At 43.9% G+C, this 8990-nt stretch overlaps 1 long non-coding RNA gene across 1 annotated transcript; it reads right to left on the bottom strand.

The window, feature by feature from the left end:
* Positions 1–5097: 5097 nt before the first annotated feature.
* LOC121283812 lies at positions 5098–8877 on the bottom strand. The gene is made up of 2 exons (XR_005944392.1): positions 8694–8877; positions 5098–7667 (listed from the first exon to the last, which is right to left on the bottom strand). It is a non-coding gene; the product is annotated as an uncharacterized LOC121283812 (long non-coding RNA).
* Between the last annotated feature and the right edge of the window lie 113 nt (positions 8878–8990).

Raw genomic sequence — 8990 nt, 5'->3', positions numbered from 1 at the left:
GAGCTCACGAAGTAAGTGACAATAGCAATGCTTGTCAAATCGTAAATGAGCAGAGCCTCCTGTTGGATGGCATAAGTGCTGCATGGGAGTTGGGTCAGTGCGTGAACAGAGATGCAGGTCATCTCAGCTGTACAACTGAATGTGAACCACAGCGGGCAGTACTGAATATGCTAGAGACCAGTGAGATGAGTTTGGCAGATGAAGGCTAAGCATATGCAGGAGAGTGCTTGCACAAAGCTCTGAAATGCTTTGCCACAGAACCTTCTCCCTGCCGATTCACTTGTGGGGTTGGCTACATGCAGGAGAACGGCTTGGGTGGGGGCTCACAAAGCCTTTAGAAGGACACTGAAAGAAAACATAAGATACTATGCAGTGAAAGTGAATCTATTTGCAGACATTTAATTTGTGACAATTACTGTGTTCACCTATGTATCCACCTTACACCAGACTCCCAAAGCAACTGGTCTACTCTGAAGTCAGTTGTGGGAGGAGACTCCCAGGAGGGCAGCAGAAATGCTTTAGTGATGTCCTCCATGCATCCCTGAAGAGGTCAAAACATCCTCACCCTCTTAGGGGAATCCCCTGGCCTGTGAACAAACAAAACAGAGAAGGTTCATTCAGGAAGGCAACCCAATACATCAAGAGGCTTCGCCTGGAATGTGTAAGGTCAAAGGTGAGGGGTTGAAGAAAATGCACAAACCTCCAAAAAAGTCATCTACCTGACCCTTCAAGCACTCCTGCACACGACAGAGTTTGCAGATCACACATTGGACTTATCAGCCATCTCAGAACCTTCAAACTGAGTGGAAGCAAGTTATCCTTGATCCTGAAGAGCTGCCTAATGCAGGTTGAATAGAAAGTGAGGAAATGTGAAACCATTCAATTTGGTAGGAAGAATGGAAAGCAGATTTATTTTAAAGGTAAGAGACTAGTAAATGTTGGGATTCAAAGGGGTTTGGGTATCCTTGAACACAAATCACAGAAAACTAACATGTAGGTAAAGGAAGGCTAATAGTTAGAGTAAAGGAGTTTTTCTGTGATTACAGAAGACTTTGATGAGACTACACCTTGAGTACTGTGTACAATTCTGGCCTTCATACCTAATGAAGGATATTCTTGTCTTAGGGTGTAATGATGGTTCACTAGGTTTATTCCTGGAAGTAAGGACTGTCCTACATGGAGCGATTAGGTCTATATTCTCTGGAGGTTAGAAGAATGAGCAGTGATTGCATTGAACTGTATAAAATTCTCAGAGTAGATGCCTATGAGTCTGTATCTCCTAGCTAGAATCTAGACTAGGTGCCATATACTCAGGATAAGTGGTTGGCCATTTTGGACTGAGATGAGGAGAAAATTCTTCACTTAGGTGATTGTGAATCTTTGAAATACTCTACCCCTGAAGGTTGTGGATGCTGTTATTGAGTATATTTAACATTGAAAAATATAGATTTTTGGACACAAAGGGAATCAGGGATATGGAGATACTGCAGGCCAAGTAGAACTGATGTAAACATTCACCAATGATCTTAATGAATGGTGTTATAGGCTTGAGAGGCTGTATTACGAGCATAAGAACATAAGAAGTAGGACTAGGGGTCAGCCATATGGCTTACTCCCCTTCCTATTTCCTTTGTTGTTAAGTCCCAAGTTGCAAGTTCTTAAACATTTCGTGCCTGATATGAACAAATTAGGGTTTAATTTAACTTTTAAGTGTCAAAAAAATATATAATTGACTTATCTACTTACCTCACTTGTTTATGTTCATTTATGGTCAGCCATATTCTATTGAGATTGAGAGAATACTTGCCCATGAAATCATTATTATAAATTTCCTGCAGCTGTAGCAGCCCCATCTCAGCCTTGAAAAGAATAATATTAAAGCTGTGCGAAAATGAGGTTATAGGGTAGAATGTGAGCACCAGGGACCAAATAGTCTTCTCCAATCCCTATCAACCAATGAAAGCTATCCTTTGAGTCAAGCTTAGGGAATGATTCAGAAATGTTGGTGCTAAACCAAGTTCAGAATAATGTGTTCTGTGATAAATGTCGTTTTTGCAATATCTCAATTTGGTTCGGGACAGACTCTACTGGTTGGTTTTGACATGTGAAGTACAGATTGTCTTTCATGGAGATTCCCCATTCAGAATTGTCAGCTTCATGCAGGATCAGAGTCCAGGGAAATGAAGGAGAGATGAGATCTGTTAAGAGTGAATTTGACACAGGAGCCTTAAGCACTGGAGGGGGAATCTGGATGTAGTTACAGGCTAAATGTCAGCAGATTATAGTATTTCTAGCAATTATATATAGCAATAGGTGTGACATCCTAATAGTCAATCAGTTACTTAGAGATTACTGGTTAGTTGTTTTCTTACACTTGGTTAGAGTGGGAAGCTGGGTTATCGCTTATTCGTTATCAGTGCAATTTCAGAGTTACTATTGGTTACTGGTGCAATCAACATTCCTCCCATCTCTGGTATCCCACCTGCGAACCAATCCCCCGCCGTCAGTTTCCCTTCTTTACTTTTCATAAATGGCCTTCTGGTTCACAGAACTTTGCTCACAACAGTTGCTGATGCAAAAACGCAAGCAGGAGATACTTAACTCCAGAGGACCCAACTTTGCTAAAGTATGCGCAACAAAAACTCGTATTTATATAGCATCTTTCAGGTATTAAAAGGTCACAAGGCATTTTACAGGAGCGTCATCAAACAAAACTTGACACTAAGCCACATATGAAGATATTGTGGCTGAGGACCAAAGTCTTGGTCAAAAGGGTAGGTTTTAAGAAGAGTCTTAAAGGAGGCAGAGAGGTAGGGAGATAGGGAGGTTTAGGGAGGGAATTGCAGAGATTAAGGCATAGGCAACTGATGGCACCACCGCCAACTGTGGAATGATTAAAAATCAGGGATGTATAAGAAGCCAGAATTGGAGGAGTGCAGATACCTTAAAGGTTTGGAGGAGTCTACAGAGGGGGTTACAGAAAGGGAGGGCAAGGTCATGGAGGGGTTTGAAAACAAGGATGAGAATTTTAAAATCTAGGTTTTTCTTAACTGGGAGCCAATGAAGGTCAGCAAGCACAGAGGTGATGCGTGAATGAGAATTGGTACGAGTTAGGATATGGGCAGCAGAGTTTTAGAAAAGCTTAAGTTTACAAAGGGTGGAAGATGGTAGAAGATGGGACACCAACCAGGATTGTGTTTAAATAGTTAAGTTTAATGGTGACAAAAGCATGCATGAGGATTTCAGCAACAAATTAGCTGAGACAGGGGCAGAGTCAGGTGATGTTATGGAAGTGATCAGAAGTTCTGAGGGTAAAATATGACACCAATGTTGCGAACAGTCTGATTCAGTTTAAAAGAATTGTCAGGGAGACAGATGGAATGGGTGGTTAAGGAACAGAGCTTGTGGTAAAGATAGATAACAGTAGCTTCTATCTTTCCAGTGTTTAATTGAAGGCAATTGCTGTCTATCCAGTACCAGATGTCGGATAAGCGGTTGGACAAGTAAGAGACAGTGGTGCGTTGGGAGAGTTGGTGGTGTGATAGAGCTGGGTGTTCTTATCATTTCCAGATGCTCAGATGTCACAATAAATGAGAGCAGACCAGTTGGCTTCAATGACAGGTTCCATCACAATAATGTTGGCCTCGAGCCCGTCAGCATTTTTCTATTCTTGTTTTCCATATGTTGAGAGTGCAGTATTGTAGGGGGAGCCTCAAAGTATACTCCATTTCACTTCTGCAGTGTTGGAATGCTGGAAAATGCCTGCTCAATCAAGTCATGGAACTGCTTTTTTTTAAATCTGGATAGACAGTATGTTGATACACCTTCTGCAGTTGCATGGGAAGGTCAACCCCCTCCCACAGCAACTTCTTATGCAACCGCAGAAGGTGCAACACCTGCCCCTTTACTTCCCCCCGTCCTCACCGTCCAAGAGCCTCCTTTCAAGTGAACACTCCTTTCAAGCGAAGCAGCACTTCATTTGCACTTCCCTCAATTTAGTCCACTGCATTCACTGCTCCCAATGCGGTCTCCTCTACATTGGAGAGACCAAACGCAGACTGGATGACCGCTTTACGGAACACCTTTGGTCTGTCCGCAAGCATGACCCAGACCTCCATGTCGCTTGCCATTTCAACACTCCACCCTGCTCTAATGCCAATATGTCTGTCCTTGGCCTGCTGCAATGTTCCAGGAAGCTCAACGCAAACTGGAGGTACAGCACCTCATCTTCCGACCAAGCACTTTACAGCCTGCCGGACTTAACATTGAGTTCAATAACTTCAGATTATGAACTCTCCCCTCCATTCCCACCCACTTTCCGATCCCCCTTTTTCCAATAATTTATATTTTTTAATATATTTTCTTTTCCCACCTATTTCCATTGTTTTTAAATATATTTCCATCCATTGTTTCATCTCCACCTTTTAGCCCATTTCGATCCCTTCCCCCCAACTCAACCCCACTAGGGCTATCAGTCACTTGCTCGCCCTGCTTTCTACCCTTAATGTCACCATTAGCACATTTCTTAGCTAATAGCACCACCGTCAACACCCCTTTGTCCATGACATCTTTGGCAATCTCTTCTTTGCCTCCATCTATCACTGGCTCTCTATCCAGCTCTACCTGTCCCATCCCCCTCAACGAGCTTATATTTCATCTCATTTCTATATTCCCTTAGTTGTGATGAAGAGTCATATGGACTCAAAGCGTTAACTGTGTTCCTCTCTGCAGATGCTGTCAGACCTGCTGAGTTTTTCCAGCTATTTTTATTTTTGTTCCTTATCAGAGAGTTGCTCTATGCTGACAGTGTCACACTAGTATTCCATACCAAGGAATACATTTAGTGGCAAAAGGACAGACTCTCTCATGCCTGTAAAGAGTTTGGTTTGACTCTCAGTATCAAGAAGGCAAATGTCATGGTCCAGGATTTTGTCATGCTGCCAGTTATCAGCATTGACAATGCAGCGCTGCAAGTTGTTGATGGCTTCAGATATCTAGACTTCAGAATCATCAGCAATCTGTCACGTGATGCTGAAATCAATACACACATCCCAAGTGTTGTAAGGATTTGTTCTGTAGAGTTCACAAAGAGGTTTGTAAGGTTGAACAGTAGTGTTTATTGGTAACAGATAATTATTCACATATACACAAGGTATAGCCCACGCTACGAGCGAACTCCGTTTACTTCTATACAGACCTCGGCACACTCTTAGACTGACCCAGGTCCTTTGTCATGTGACCTGTTACATCACACTGTGGGTGGTACTATTCTCCAGTTCCACATTAACCCTTACTATGGCAGACACCCATGTACAAGACCTCCCCGAGTCTTTACCCAACACTTTAAAAAAAAGTGCTACCCCTTCTCCCCCTCTCAGGTTTCTGACTTTATAAATTCAGTTGGTCTGGAGGCTTGACAAATTTTCTCAATCTTGTCCTGATCACATGTGGAGGACTGGCAGGCTCAGTTGCTTTGGTCAAGCGTTGCTGGCTTGGAATTGAAATCGTATTGTGTGTTTGTGGCACTTGGTCGTCCCCATTTAATTCGCTTTTTGTGCCCCCTAGAATTCAACCTTTCCTTATCAACAATTCATCTGCTTTGTTCGGACACCAAAGGCCTGCCCTGTTCCTTCCAGGGGCAGTGCTCAATCCGTTCCTTCATACTATGAACCTAGGTTTTCTTTTTCCATGGGGTCCACTGTGATCTCTCTGGGAGTTGACGGTGTATCTCCATTCTGTTTGAATGCTCCTCATCCATGAGCTCATGGGCAACACTGGCATCCCTACTTAAGAGAGAAAAGGATAGTGTTGGATGACGTACAAAATCTTAACTATTTGCTTGTCACTCGAGTGGTCCTTCGATCATATCTCTCACCAGAAGTCAGATTCCTCCAGGGCCATAGATTGGTGTGCCTGTCACTCATAGCCAGAGGTCTTTCAGCCATGGTTCCATATCCAAGAGGGCCATAACACTGACTCCCATATCTAATTTGAAATTGGTGAGGTAACCATTTACAGAGATGTCAGCATTCCAAAAGGAGAACCCAGGATCCTTGATCTCACCCAAGGAGCATGGCTGAACTTTGTCCTGGTGTGGTACCTCAATCTCATGGGCTGTTTTGGGATCCTCTGCACTTCTTGACGTCATAGACTTGCACAGCTTTCCAAAGTGTCCCAGGTTGCAGTTGAAATACGGCACAGAGATTGCTGGACATTGCTCTCACCAGTGTGATCTTTTGGCTTCATAGCGTTGACATGGTCTTCCACCATGATGTGCTCTGTTTGGGTATTGTTTTCCTTGGCCTGGAGTCTCCCTGACCTTTTGCTGCTTTATGAGCTGGACAGTTGGTGTTGCTTTATACCATGGCTTAACCTCACTACATAGAATGGACTGGTGTTGTTGACGAATTTCAGACTGTCTATTTGGATGGCTTTTTCTAGTGTCAGATCTTCTTTTGTCTGTAGTATGTCTGAAAGGGCATTGTCAGCCACTCCAACTACTATTTGGACTCATATGAGCTCTGACTTAAGGTCGCTGTAGTCACAGCCTTCAGTCAATCTGTATAATTAGATTATGAAAGAGTCAACAGGTTCTCCAGGCTGTTGGACTCACTTGTTAAGCATTGCTAGCTCTAAAATTTTATTACTTCTTAAAGTAGGTATTGAAGGATTTCAGAAACTCTTCAAACTTATCTGAAGATTTATTTATTCCTTGCCTCACAATGATTTCATCGGCTATTCGACCTACTGAGTACAGTAGAGTATTCACTTGTCCAGCCTCTGTCTTCTTATCAAATCCCGAAGCTATCATGCATCTCGAAAATCCTTTTTGCCAAAGCCCCCAATTCTGCCCTTGTATCAGCCCAAATTGATCTGGTAGGGTTGATTTATTATCCATGTTTGCTTTTCAGCTCAGGGGAGTATAACTTTAAATGCTGTTTCACTTTTAAAGATGGCTTCACTAGTAACTATTTTGTCAATGCTTCTGCGTTTGGCAAGTTCTAGTGGCGATTGCGGATCTGTCCTCAAAAGGGATCATTTTCTTGCAGTGAAATTTTTGTTTTAAATCAAAGATTCGGGCCTTTTAGAACATTTTAGGGAAGTTAAAAAGGTGATTCCCGAAGCTCGGCTGTCACGTGGCGTGGCCAGTCTCTGAACTCAGGTTGGCTGCGGTGATTAACGAAACAGACTGCTCTGACTGATTCAAAAACAGAAAACTGGAAAAGCTCAGCAGGTCTACCAGCATCTGCGGAGAGAAAAAGAAAATTAAGGTTTCGAGTCTGTATGACTATTCTTCAGAGCTCGGACTGATGAATGGCCTGAAGACTGGTTAGCCAGGGAACTGAATTTTTGTTCACCCTTGCTAGGTCCTTTGATTCTACAATCGATGGGAATTCACAATGGACTGCCACGTGCTCTGGTGGAGCCCTTTAGCTGCACAATGGATTTTTCTTCGACCCTTCGGCCTACATGTCTGCAGCAGAGCTTCTTTTTAGGCTGTCTCTAGCTGTGTTTTCAACTCAGGTGCACTGCAATCAAGTCAGGATGCTGTTTTTTTTCAGGCTCCGGGATCCTTCACCAGCTTCTTCAGTCCTGGGTTTGTTTCAGAGCTACTGCCATGTTGTAAGGGGGTTTGTTCAGCAGGTCTCGTGAAGAGGTTCAGAGGCCTGTAAGGTTGAATAGTAGTGTTTATTGGTAACTGATAACTATTCACATATATACAAGTTATAGCCCGGACTAGTATGGAAGTAAACAGGTCCCTTATCATGTGTCCCTTTACATCACACTGAACAGTACTGTCTTCCATTCCCACATTAACCCTTGCTGCGTCAAATACCCTGAAACTACAGCAAGCTGTTTTGTCCAAGTAAAAGAGTAAGGAATAACATCAACCTGACTGAGCACACCAAACCAATAGTCCAGCAAGCTTCAGTGAACTTCTCTGTGGTGAGACCTGGACAACATACGCTAGGCAGAAAAAAAGACTGAACAGATCCACTTTTGTTGTCTCAAACCATTGGTGGGATAGGGGTGGCTGGGCTTGATGATCATCCATTCATTAAGAGATATAAAAGAATTAAGTTCCTGTGTGGGAAACTGGAAATCATTCAGTTGCAAAACTAGGCCCCTCACAGCATTCCACATATCATATACTTTGCTTACAGTCTGCCTCCTCAACTCCTTTGATGCTCCTTACGGACCCCACTCAACTCTCTGCATGCTGCTTCCCACCAAACACACATATCCACCCAATATCCCTGCCCCCACTCACACACCCAACAGTCCTTGACACACTCATTCAGCAACCCCTCTTCCCAACCACCTGCCGCACCCCCCTCTTCCCCCCCTCTCACTCAGCAGCCTATCACACCCTCACCGTAACCCTGCCCGAGACAGACTCAGGAACCCCACCAAGAGTTGGGCTCTGACCTACCCCTACCATGGGCCTGCCACGACTTAGGTTGCACCACTCTGCCTCTCTTTCTTCCCCCTCAGACCCGAGCCCAGGCCTACTAAACTACATGAAGACTCATGTTTCGCTGCTTCTCTCCTCCTGCAAATACAGCAGTGACTTCCTTGCCAGAGTGGGGTTCCTAAGCCACTAGGCGTTGCTTAATACATAGTTGGGCTACCACATGCAAACCACCATCTTCCACAGTGATCAGATATCACGCGGTAAGTGATCAACTCACCAGGAATGCTTCCAACTAAACTTCTCTTCCAGGAATGCCTACCTCGAAGAAGTACTGCTCTCCTCTCCGACACGATTTCCGTTCACTTCTCTTCCAACTAAAGTTGGGGACTCCTGACCAGAGGGGCAAGGAAACCAAAACACAGTTTTTCCATTACCAAGATGGCTGATGTCCAATGGCAGCTAAAAGTCACGTGTCTACTCTCCACACGTCTTTATTTATTTATATTGACACGGGCCCAGCTAGAGGAGAGCAGCTAATTGGTGCGTACGGGAGAGGGGCGGAGTGAGACCTCGG

The sequence above is a fragment of the Carcharodon carcharias genome, chromosome 11, assembly GCF_017639515.1.
Source record: "Carcharodon carcharias isolate sCarCar2 chromosome 11, sCarCar2.pri, whole genome shotgun sequence".
NCBI classification, from domain to species: Eukaryota; Metazoa; Chordata; class Chondrichthyes; order Lamniformes; family Lamnidae; genus Carcharodon; species Carcharodon carcharias.
Note: the sequence above shows the minus strand (reverse complement) of the source record. Positions and strands in the feature narration are given on the sequence as shown.